Source organism: Antechinus flavipes, chromosome 2 (assembly GCF_016432865.1).
Source record: "Antechinus flavipes isolate AdamAnt ecotype Samford, QLD, Australia chromosome 2, AdamAnt_v2, whole genome shotgun sequence".
Taxonomy (NCBI): domain Eukaryota; kingdom Metazoa; phylum Chordata; class Mammalia; order Dasyuromorphia; family Dasyuridae; genus Antechinus; species Antechinus flavipes.
The window spans coordinates 164,651,274-164,664,957 of NC_067399.1; the positions used below are offsets into that span (position 1 = coordinate 164,651,274).

Genomic DNA, 13,684 nt, shown 5'->3' on the forward strand with positions numbered 1-13,684 from the left:
TTGTCATTATACTTTCCCCACCATGAAAAATCATTCATTGGGAATATTTTTGAAGGACTCAATCATAACCTGATTTTTTAAAAAGTCTACTTTTTTGAATGATAAATATTGTATTTGCTTCAACTTCCATAAAATAGCTTAGAGGAAACCTCTAATAATATTGCTTGAAAAGTTACCTTAAACCAAGAATAGTGGTATAGACATATAATCCCAGTTACCCTGGGAAACTGATACTGGTAGATATCTGGAGCTTGAGAATTCTGGCCTTAAGTGGACTATACTGATTAGATGTCCACACAAATTTGGCATTAAATATGATAAGTCTCTTTAGTCTGGGGCAAGGGTTGAGAAAAATTAGATGAGTTAGACAGGGCTGAACTATCTCAGGGTTGGAAAGAAGAAGATCTAAGCTCCTAACCCAACTTGGATGAGAAAAGAAAAAAGAAAGGAATGAAATAAGAAAAAAAAAAAAAGAAAGAAATAACAAGAGAATAAAAAGGAAAAGGAAAAGAAAGCAGGAATAAAAGGAGGGAAAGAAGAAGAGAGGAAAGAAGAGCCTTTAAAAATTATCTTAATGATAAATGTTGCAGGGGATGTAGGAAAAATAGGATACTAATACATTGTTTATAGAGTTGTGAACTGATCCAATCATTCTGGAGAGCAATTTGGAACTATATTGAAAGGGCTGACAAACTGTGCAGACCCTTTGATCCAGCAATATTTCTACTGGGTCTGTATCCCAAAGAGATCATAAAAATGGGGGGGGGGGAAATGCCACATATGCAAAAATGTGACAATCCTTTTTGTAATGGCAAGGAACTGGAAACTGAATGGATGCCTATCAGTTGGGAATGGCTCAAGTGATGCTAAGTGAAGTGAGTAGAACCAAGAGAACATTGTATACAGCAACAAGAAGATTATATCATAATCAACTCTGATGGGCTTGGTTCTTTTCAACAATAAGGTGATTCAGGCCAATTCTAATAGACTTGTGATGGAAAGAACCATTTGTATCTAGAAAGAGCATTATTGGGATTGAATGTGAATCACAACACAGTATTTTCATCTTTTTTTTTTTGTTGTTTGCTTTTTTCTTTCTCATTATTTTCCTTTTTGATCTGATTTCCTGGCATAATAAATGTGAAAATATGTATAGAAGAGTAACATATGTTTAATATATTGAATTATTTGCTGTCTTGGGGAGGGAGTGGAGAGAAGGAAGGGAGAAAAATTTGGAACACAAAGTTTTACATGATGAATGTTAAAAACTATCTCTGCAATGTATTTTGAAAATAAAAAGCTATTGTCAAAAATTTATTATCTTAAGACAAACATTAGGGCAAATATTTTCTTAAGGTTTCAAGTATAAAAGTCAATTTTGAAGGTGTAAAGAATAAAGACTGAACTATCAAATTAATTTTTTTTTCATTGTTAGTTGTACAGTATTAAGATTTGGTTCTTAAAACCTTTAAATCATTCTCAGAAAATGATAAGAACTCGAGAAATTATACCTCCTTCTCATCCCTCCACTACTTTTCCAGTATCCAAATATACATAAAAACAAACACTCTCAGACATACATATACTCTCATTAAAGTTTAGAATTTCAATAATAAAGTGTCCTAGTTCTTCATTTTTCTTCATGACCCTAGTAAACTGAACGTAGAGATAGGTTAAGTAGGGTTTCAGAAGATTAGCACTACTCTTACAAATTCTTTTCATTGCCCTACAGGGACATGGAAGCACTTGAAATAAGTCTGGTTTATCCTGACTGTTTCTTTTCTTTGAAAGAGTAAGTAAGAATCCCTGAGTTCTAATCCTAGTTCTTTTACTTAGAGATTGTATGGCTTTAGTAAATCACTTAGCCTTTCAGTGTTTCAGCCTAGTAGTTAAGTGGGGATGCTTGTACAGTAATTCATATTCAATAAGCATTCTGTCATTCCTGCCAGACAACACTTCACTTAGTCAAGGGGGAAAAAGTAGCAGTGATAAAATAGCCTTACTGAATGATAGAAAACCAAAAATTTTAATGATGTTGATGAGTTTTCCAAAGTCAGAAAAAATCTTAAAAACCTAGATAATTTCTAGGTTATCTACAAACAAACAGTAGCTGATTCTTATATTAAGAGATAAGGAAACAATTAGACAAGAGCAGAGAGAAAAGAAAGCAAAGGTGTAATTGGAGAAGAGAGTCAGAAAACAAAGTATCTACAATTGTCAGTTATGCTAATGACAAAAATAGTGGATTTAGGGATTTAAAAAGGCCCCAGTTTGTGTAGAATCCTCATGGAATGAAAACTTGTACACAATTTTGTGGGTAATTGAAGTTTTTGAGAGTAAAGTGGGAGAGGGTAAAGGTAAAAGGTAAAAGAATGGTTTAACTGTGAAAACTGAAATAGGCTCTAATAATTAGTCAAAGAAAAAAAGGATAATTTTATTTTATTAAAAGTTTGAAAACACTTCATTTGTCTAGGTTAAAATAAAAAAAAAAAAGGAAAACTAAGGAATAAAAAACAGATGCTGTGATTCTCAGTTCAGCATGCTATGCTTTGTGACTTCGATAATCAGAGGTCAAACTCATTTTAAAGGAAAACATTATTATTTTATGATTTTGTGAAAAGGATTAGAGAATTTAAACATTTTGTGAAATGGAATAATGATCCTACAATACTATTATTAAGACATAGCATTCCTAAGTATGAAAGAATGATTAAATGTACTCCTTGATTTGAAGGTAAAGTAAACACAGTAATGACAAGTATTTCCAACTGACTATGTATATGGACTCAGGAAAAATGATCATTCTAAAATTGGAATAAATAAAAATTAAAAAAAAATAAATTCACTGTTGTTTTGTATTTTCTAAAAATAAAAAAACTACAAAATGATTTCCCTGTACATTCATTTACAATTGTGTTTGAAATCACAGATGGATTTCAGGAAGAAAGAAATGTCTAGAATGAAATTTTTTAAAGGATTATCTGAAGTGAAACATCTTATAGTTTTATATTCAGGTAAAGTCTACAAAAGGTGAGTAAGGCAGAAACACAGCTGGCCCATTCATTTCAACCAAAAACATGATCAATACCAATTGCTCTGGCAGATTGGTAACATACAATCCATGTCGATCATTAAAATGACCACAATGAAGAAACTGGTCATGTCTAGTTCCAGACCACCAACAATTTATAAGCATGGCCAAGAAAAGCATGAAATATCCTTTCAATCTATTTTCAAAGTATGCTCTTCTATTCTCTATAACAAAATTCTTCAATATTTCAGAAACTAGAGAAGCAAAGGAGTCTTATTAACACAACCTAACTAGCTTTCTATTTCAAATAAAAGGATAGGAAAGCATCTGCATAGTATTCATACATTGATCTGAAGCAATCTAGGGTTAAACATAAATTAAGAAACATTATGACATAACTAATCAATCAAGGATGCATTTACTAAATTCTTACTGTGTGCTTGGCACTGAAAAATAACAAACAAAAGTCACCAACTTGTGGAAGTTCATATTTTATGTACACATAGTAGTAAATTAATTGGTTGTGGAGAATAATTAAAGTATCATTTCTCTCCTCTGTTCCTCCTTGCTTTCAATTTCTACTTTTTTGCTTATTCCTTCTCTTTGTCGTGATTTTCCTATCCCCTTACTCCACCCCTTTTATAATTCAGTTATTTGTTATTTCCTGACTTCATGCCTATTGTGTTCAATCTCTTTCTATATTTCTACTCTGAACTACGCTCACTTTTTCTCTCTCTCAGTCATAATTTACCCAAAACTTTCATATTTTCTTTCTTTCCCATCACTTTTCCCCTTCTCCAAATGCACTAGGAGTCATGGGGTTTTGTGACAATTGTTTAGATTTTTCCTTCCTTGACAAATGAATATGTAATTTTTTTGCATCTCCAAAGAGAAGATTATTTATGTTATATATCCCTCTCCCTCTGTTGCCTGTTTCCACTTAATGTCTCTGACTTTCTCCTCTCAGGAAAAAAAAAAAAAAAACTATAAAGATTCATGGTTAAAGGGAAAGGATTCTTTGATAATCCTGAACAATTAGTATGGTAGATTTATGAAAAGTATAATATGGGGGTCTCTAATTTCAAAATTGAATGTGCAAACTGTTTTCTCTGTCACCTTAATATATTTCCCCTTAGGATGCTGACCTTGATCAAATTGAGTGGATATATAAGAGAAACAATAGTCAAAGCCATAAGAAATGTACAATGAACTGGGATTTGCTCCAGGGTACTGACATATTGGAGGACAGGTTCTTCTCCCAGGAAGGAAGGGTGCAGTTATTCTCCAAAGAGGCCTACTTCCCCCTAATAGTGATTATTGTTCCTATGCTACCTTACTATATAGCATACTTGTAACTTCCTGGTTTTTATTCCCTCCCCAGCCTCTACTGTAACCATGGCTGCAATATCCTCTGTGCAATCCCTTTCTTCCCTCAACTGTTTTTGCCCCAGGTGAAAAAGTTTCTAATTTTGGTTCTAGCATCAGTTACTGTCACCTTCGTGATTGACACCTTTAAAACAATTGTAATATGTCATTTTGAAGGGTGATGTCTAGATGGGTGAGGATGGTTGACTGAATTTTGTTGTTGTTATTGTTTTAACATTTCAAAGAGTGGGGAATTGCTAAGCTTGTCATTAAACCCTGGCATTACTTATAAGCTCTCTGTAAATAAAAAGCTAAGATGGCAAATTAAAGGCGAGCTGTTTCAGGTGGCTTGATTTCGTCATAAAAATGAAAATATAATTGCCATTTAAAGATGTGTGTGTGTTAGACTGCTCAACTGCATTTTCCTAACAATGGCTACATATAAGCATACAATTTCTACCACTTTTTTATAGACTGGCTATAGAATTCTAAATATCAACTCCTTGTCAGCTTTAGGATATGGGGTTAAAGTTAATTAGCCATGATTCTGTCTTGAGAACAGCAGCAAAAAATAATAATAAAATAAAATAAGCATAAATCATGTTATATGGGTAATTGCTCCTCTTGAAAAGCTTAAAAAAAAATTTACAAAATTATTTAAATAATTGTAACAATATACTTTAGAACATGGGAGAAAAGAATAGAATACTTGGTGTAAAAACATCACATATTTACACGTAAAACAGGTGACATGAACGTTTTACAAAACAAGGTGTTAATTTCAATTAAAAAGAAAACTGGTACCACTTAACAGTATCTATTCCCAAATCTCATTTTTCCCATTTAATTACTATGTCTAGCCATTAAATCTTCAAAGACCATTTAAGAAGAGTCCAAGAAAATGAGAAGTCAGCTGTCTTCCTAAGTAATTCCAATAAATCCCCATAGACACAACACACACACATGCATATAATACTTTTATTTTAATAAATGATATCAATGAGATGGATTAGTCTTGTTTTGCCTTGATCTCGTCTGGAATGAAACTCAATAAGATATATACTGAAGTGAGAGAAGGTGGGTGTAAAGTCCAGCTCTCTCACTTACTACTTAGGTGATCTTGGGCAAATCATTGAATGGTTCATGGCCTCAGTTTCCTCATTTGTAATTAAAGGGGTTATTGTTAGACTAGATGCTTATTATTTTACTCTAAAATATCTGACCTTATGAAAGGACAAAACAAGGAAATAGTCAAAGTAAGGAAAAGATACATGCATGCCAACTGAGAATGAAATGAAAGACAACATTGTATCAAAGGCTGGCCTGAGAGGCAGGAAACATGGGATTCAAATTTTGATTGTGATATATACTAGCTATATGAGTATGGAAATCTCAGTTTTTCTAGTAACTCTCTAAGACTAGAAGTCATAGACAAATTGATGATCTAAAGTGGAGGAAGGAATAAAATAAAGGAGAAACTTCTTACACCAGTGAGATCACAGGTATAGACTACTCAAAAAAGTTCAGGGTTAAGTTATTTTTTTTGTCAGTTCAATTTATTGGAAAACCGGGGTGGGGAGGAGAACTATTACTGGTTACTAGTCTATTAACACTTTTTTTAAAAAACCGAGGCACAAATTTATAAGAATACAAGCCATTCTCCAACTGATAAATGGTCAAAGGATATGGATAATTTTCAGATGAAGAAATTGAAACCATTTCTAGTCATATGAAAAGGTGCTCTAAATCACTATTTATTAGAGAAATGCAAATTGACAATTCTGAGGTACCACTTCATACCTCTCAGACTGATTAAGATGACAGGAAAAGATAATGATAAATGTTGGAGAAGATATGGGAAAACTGGGACACTAATACATTGTTGGTGGAGTTGTGAACTGATCCAACCATTCTGGAGAGCAATATGGAACTATGCCCAAAGATTCCCTAGGTGGGGAGGGAGGAAGGAGAATATAGAACACAAGGTTTTGCAAGAGTGAATGTTGAAAACTACCTTTGCATTAATTTTGAAAAATAAAAAACTATTATAAAAATTTTTTTTAAATTAAAAAGGCAACCACAGTTTAATAATTTGCTCTAGGTCACATAGCTAATAAGAATTTGAAGCCAGATTTGAACTCAAGTCCTCCTGACTCCAAGATCTGTAAAAATATTTTCCCAGTTTGCTGCAATAACTTTCTAATTGCTTTCTCTGTATCAAATTTCTAAAGCATACCATCTCAAATCCCTAATCAATTAGGTCCAGCGGCACTCTATTATCTTTAGGATCAAATCCCTCTCTTTAGCATTTAAAGCTCTTCTTAACTTGATTTCCTTGAAAAGGCACAAAGGCAGACCAATATAGTTGTGCATGGAGGGGAGTAAAGTATAAGAAGACTGGAAGAAATCAGGTTAAGAAGAATTTTTTAAAGTCTGAGGACAGATTTGAACTCAGGTTCTTCTGATTCCAGGACTAGTGCTCTATCCATTGTATCACCTAGATGCCATCTTGTCATTTGTTTTCAGAAAACTAATAACATAATGGGATAAATTCCTAACTTATGGACTAACTGGATTTAAGTGAGACAGAATTTCACAAAGTTATCAGCCTCACACTCTCTTCCAGAGTCATCTAAGTCCAGTGGGAAGATAAAAGTCAGAATAATTCTTGATGCCCAGAATTGCATCTTTAAAGTCTAACCAAGCTCTAAGCACTCCACAATATGTATTTTAGCCACTTTCAATGCCATGAGGACAAATCATTCTCTTCTGCTCATTCCACTGGGAGAAGTATTCACATGCTTGGTATGAATATCCTACTAAATCACCAATAGGCTGGAGGCCTGTCAGTTGCACTCAATGAGATTTAGCCAGTCTGCCAAAAAATTTTAATGGGGTATGGTTAATGAACATGCTACAGATTCTTGGAGTATCAGGTGAGAGTTAAATGCCAGATGGACCCTAAGAATAGAAGAGCAGCCCTGAAAAGAGTTCACCAGTCCCTTAGACCAGAGGTACTAATCTTCCTTGAACACTTCCATACACTATAATCATATAACTTATTATGCAAGAGCAGCACCAGAGGAATAATGAAGATTAGTTTTTATTTGAAGTAACAATTTGAGATTATTAAAAACTCTATGAAATTTCCCAAAGGAAATTCAACCTGCCCTCTAGTTCATTCTTATCTCCACTAATTGTCTAGCCAAGAAATATGTAATGTTTTCCCAAGACATATGTAATCATCAGTCATCTCTATCTATATAGTTTGGCTTTTAGTCACCCACTGGTACTCCCTAGAGAACAGACTTTACTAATGGAGTATGGACCCAAAACTGGTTCAAACTCCTAAGAGAACATTCTTTTGTAGGAGGAGTCACTTCCATAAGCTATCTTTAAAAAGGGAGCTTGTTCCTATTCCCTGTTCTACTTTTCTTCCTCAACAATCCTAAAAGGCATCTCTAAGGCTACTATTTAACTATTAAATGATGCCCTATCTTCAGAGTCAGGCATGTTTACATAGCAGTTTGAGAAGGAAGTTTAAATTTGCCTTTTGCTTCTTTTTCTTTTTTCTTTTTCTGAGAATAGATCCAATACCAGAAATCAGAGAACAGAGAACAAACTTTTCCAGAACAAAAGATTTTTAGGGAAGTGGGAAAGTAGTTATAATTCCTAAAGAGGCACATGGCAAAGACAGAATTGTGCCCACCCATGGAGTTCATGACAGGAATGTCTGAACAATGTCATTTGTAAGGGCCCACTGTCTTAGAGAAGAATTGAATATTCATAGAAACTAGCCTTCTAGCAAGAAAAAGTGAATTTTCTGAACAGTTTGATTTTGGTAAGAGAAGAGAATCTCACAATTAAAGCCTAGTACTAAAGAAGATCATCAGCAAGGAATTTAGGCACAATATGGTAGAACAAGGGAAGAACCTATCCTTTATTGTCAATTTTTATAAATAGCCAGACCAATTTTCAGGTCAACAAATAGTGAATACTTTATTAGAAACCTTTTCAGAAGAATATGGCCAGAGCTTACATTTTAATGACAAGTCTTTAAGGGTCAATTCCATGCCATAATAGAACAACTGGTTAGGACATCAATGAAACAACTAAAATACAGAAGTACTCTGAAAACTGAGAAAAATTAAAGTTAAAGGCCAAAAGTTCCCTACCTCTGTCACAATCTTCTTAATCTATTGAGGTCACACCTGCCCAGCTCTCAATTGTATTCTATCTACTTTGCACTTTGTATTGACTAATCTACAGATATGTTGTGTCCCACCCAGTATGGTATAAGCTCTTTAATGGTAGAAAGTGCTTTAATTTTGTCTTTATGGCTCCAGTATTTAGCACAATTCCCAGGACACAGCAGGTGCTTTATATATTCTTTGCAATACGTGAATGAATAGTTAGTTAGGACATATACATTAATAAATGTAAAACATAGTATAAGATTTCAGAGAGGGTCAAAACACTTTTCCATGAAGGAATCCAAGTCATTGTCATGATTCTTCTGTGCTGTGAAAACATAAGAATTATTCTATTCAAGTGCAATTTGTCTCAAAGATAGGTATACAAAAGGTACCTACTTCCTATAATAGGGACCAATAATATTTAAAATTCTCCAAATATTCACTGGTAAGGAAGATTTTTTTTTTTCTTTTTTTTTTCCCCTTAAAGCTAATGGATAATTATAATCAGTAAATGCATTTTCACTAAGTCCTGACATTTTTTACAGAAGCATGGAGATATGGTAGATTTACGAACTAAAGGGAACATTAATATATCTAACTTTACAACTATCAGGTTATAATAATTCAGTAAATGGATTATGTATAATATTGCTCTTTTTCAACTTTAAAGACTCTAGCTAATCAAACTTTAAATGATGATGAAAATAGTATATATAATATACTAGGGAATATAGGGAAGTGGGGAAGTAGTTATAATTCCTAAAGAGGCACATGGCAAAGACAGAATTGTGCCCACCCATGGAGTATAATATAATATTATATATATATATATATATATATATATATATATATATATATATATATATATATATATAAACATAATATAATATAATAAATATTACTTCCTTAGAGCTGAATTGTTTTTCATGTAGATCATATTTTGCCATGCATGCTTTCTGAGACTATGTTTGACACCTTAGCTGCTTGCCAAGGATAATAGTAATATATGTCTACACATTTCTTGAAGGCTACGTATCTTATCTCTTCCTTCCACACCTTAAAGTTAATAATGTTTCTCTAATAGCTACCACAGGTTTTCAAAACTTGATTGTTAACAAACAAAGCATTTAGGTATTATGAAATACACATTATTAATATCTATAAAAGTTACCACTTACACCCTGCTAGATTGTTTAATTATTGTGATTCAATTAGCCATAAAACAAAATATGGAAAATATAGCTTACCTTTCTTTGCTCAAAAACCATATCCCATAATTAAATTGAAATATGGAAGATATCTTTATAAAAACAATAGGGAGGAATGAAGAGTTTAATTCACTTCACCCTTCTATCTATCACTTTCAAGTTACAGCTGAATCATGACCATTAAAGAAAATTGTAGGTTGTAATAATATTAAATCACCTAAGTCCAAAGGATGCTAACATAAAATGACAGACAACTCTAATACGTAAGGGAAAGGACAATATTGTAAGCACAAAATCTCAGAATTAGACCATATCACAGAGAATATCTAGTCCAAATAAAATCAGGACAAGAATTTCCCAGAAAACACACTCAGATTTTGCTTTAACACAATCAGTGTAAGGGAATTCACTATCTTTTCGGGCATTCCACTTTTTATCTGGATAGTTCTAATTGTTGTAAATTTTTTTTAAAAAATCACTGCAAACATTTGCTTTTACATTACATTCATTTTCGTTGTATAGGAGTTGTCAGATAAAAGGATATTTCCAACGTTAATAATGTCAAGAATACAACTACTTTTCATAATCAACAATTTAAAGATGAGTAATCTAACTTTCAGTGAATTTAACCGCAATGACTGTATTGCACGTGCATATCATTTCCCTCTAAATAAATTATTTTTAGTACTCACAAACAACATAAATTTGAACCAAAAAAATGTCTTTAATACAATTCAAAACAGATAAGATGAAAGCAATGATTTTTGATAGAGAAGAATCAATTAGAATAACAAAGAGAATAAAAATCTATGATAACCTTTAATTATGCTATTTATTAAGATTGCAGCCCTGTAATTCTAAAGCATCTCAAGTTGTAATGGAAAGAATCAGGATTAGTGACATAATTATTAAGAGCAAGGACTTATGTAGAGATAATAAGACCTCTATCTCAATTCTTTTCCTCTTCCTCCTTTTCCTTCTCTTCCTTCTCCTCTACCTCTCCCTTCTTTTCCTCTGCTGTCCTCCATTTATTTCTCTCCTTCCCTTTCTTTCTCTCTTTATTTCTTTTTAATCTCTACTCTTTCCCCCATTTCTCTATTTCTTTCTCCCTCCCTTTCTACCTCTTTCTTTCTCTCTCCATCTTTCTTTCTGTCTTTTTCTTCCCCTTCCCCCTTTCCTTTTGTACTTAGCATTCTAAAGAATTTTTTAAATATGCATTATACTTCATTTCATATAACTAAAGAAGACTAAGGGGGGGAAATTGCATCTTTCATTGATAGAATTAAAAATACATATTTCAAGAAGATAGGAATCAACTTTTCTTAAAGGGATAAAGTCAACCTAAGCCACACAAAGAGAATTAATAGCAGTCTTACCTTTAGAGCTGAAAGAGATATCAGAGGACCTTTAGTCCAGTTCCTCACTTCGCAGATAAAGAAAATGAAAGCTAGAAAGATTAGATGCCTTACCCAAGGTCAACAAAGTAGAACAAGGTAGAGATTGTATTTGGACCCCAGGTGCTCTGACCCTAAATCTACCAAATTTTACTGTATATCATATAACCTTTACTTAGAGCATAATACAATTATTGGACAAAAGATGAGATTTCATTTAAAAATGTAATTCTTCATGCACATCAGTAAAAAAAAAGATATCTTAAATAATGTCATTATGGTATTTAAAATGCAATTTTTTAAACTATGGAAAATAAAAGAATATTTTCAAATATTCCTACATATTACAGAAGAAATAGGAAGCAGTACTGTGAAGTAATTTTCTAACTTGTAAACTTTAAAGTCTTATTCTTAAAGGAAAAAAATAAAATGCATTATAAAATCAAAACCTTTGGTGATTGATAAGAAAAACATCCAAAAACAAATTGCAAGCATGCATTCAAACATTCATTAGTTTACATTGTGTTTTGGAGGCTGAAAATGAGATCTACATTAAAGTAAATTTGGATTCAAAAGATAACAGTTATTGCAACCTTTTAAATGCATTGAAATTATTTTATTAAAGTTATTTGATCATGTGAGGAATGATGAGTAAAAGTGGGGATAATGGAAAATATTTTCTTTTAAAATAAAACTGTCCCTGAGTTGTAATGGTATTCTCAATTTTTTGTTCATTCAATTTAAAAGATATTGATTAAAATACTACTTTGTACACAACACTATTCTAAGTCCTGGGGAAGAAATGTAGTTTATTTACATAAGCTGCAATTTAAGCTCTTATAGACTTGCAGTTTCATTGGTGGTGATAAGAAATGTATATTTAAAAAAAAAAAAAAGATTATAGTCATGTAAAATACAATAGGGATAAACTATCAAAGTAGTCTTGAATGGGTATTGACAAGAGCCTAGGATGCTAGAAGTGGAAAGGAAAAATACAAGAGCTTGTGTGTTATAATCTATTGGAAGAGGTAAAGGAAAGGGCACAGTAAAATGAGGCACCAAGGTTGCAGATGTGAGATACTAGTCTATGAAATGTAAATTCAGGATGAATAAATAGTAACTTTAAGCCAAAAGATACTGAGGTCAGTTTGAGATGTGTGAATTTAAAATAATTAAAAACCTTCAAATTTAGATATTCTGTAGGCTGATGGAGAATTGCATCCAGAATGATGAAGGAAAGCATAAGCTAGAAATATAAATTTGGGAGTCATTCTTGTAGTTGTAGTCCCTTCAGTCTTGTCTCTTGACTTCAGAGATATGGTATTCTTTTTTTTTTTTAACCTTCCAAATCACTCCTTTTAAATAATATTAATTTATAGACTAAAACAAGCATTTCTACAATGTGATACAATAAAAAAAAAATGATTGTAGATGAAACTTCAAATCTACTATGCATGATTTGCTATCCCTTTCAAATATACAGCAAAATTATCATGTAAATTTCTTTTATTTCCTTTTTTATTTCCTCCCATCCTCCCTCCAGATATGGTTACCAATACATACAAACATACATATACATATGTATATGTACATATGTATGTGTTTATATATGTGTGTGTATATATAGGTGTATGTGTGTATGTAAAATTATTCTATGCAGTTCTATATATACAAACTGTTCCTTTGATACATTGTCCTCCTTTCAATCTTCTAAGATATTTATTCCCCAAGATTATGTTTTTAAAATTTAGTCTTACTGTCTTTCTCTCCATTATATTATATAAGCTCCATTCATCCATTAACTTGCTTAAATATACATTTATTAAGCATCTATAATATGCAAAACAGAAGGCATCTAGGTGGCTCAGTGGATAGAGTGGTGGAGTCAGGGGTAAGAAAGATCCGACTTCAAATTGAGTCTCAGACACTTACCAGCTCTATGACTCTGGGCAAGACATTTTACTTCTATTTACCTTGATTCACTGGAGGAAGAAAAGGCAAACCACTCCAGTATCCTTGCCAAGAAAACCCCAGCATGGTTCATGGGGTCACAAAGAGTTGGACATGATTGAACAAGTGAATAACAGTATAGAAAATACTGTATTGGATACTGAAGAGACACGAATAAGAAGTTCAAAATACTGTACTATGAGAACTAAGAAGAATAATTTCCAGAAATAGAGATAGGTAAGGGATAGGTAAGGTTGCATTTGAACCTTATTTTAAAAGAAGACCAGTGTTTTAATAAACACTGACTAATCAGGGATAGTAGGAAAACAAGTAAAGAACCTTAAATTACTTTTATAAAGGATATAGAATATATGACAGATTAGCCTAAGTAAAACATAAACTTTAATTCAACAGAAAGATCTGTCAGGATCCAATATTACTAAGTTGAATAAGTTAGGGTAATTATAATTAAATCTCTCATTGTATGAGAAATACAAATAGAAATAGAATATATAGTGCCTACCCTCAAAATTTAAGGCA

The 13,684-nt window shown here is 32.4% G+C and overlaps 1 protein-coding gene across 3 annotated transcripts in view; it reads right to left on the reverse strand.

Annotated features, from left to right (window-relative positions):
• Positions 1-13,684, reverse strand: part of MACROD2 (mono-ADP ribosylhydrolase 2) — a 2,209,416-nt gene that overhangs the window by 1,702,886 nt on the left and 492,846 nt on the right. The window lies entirely within an intron of this gene.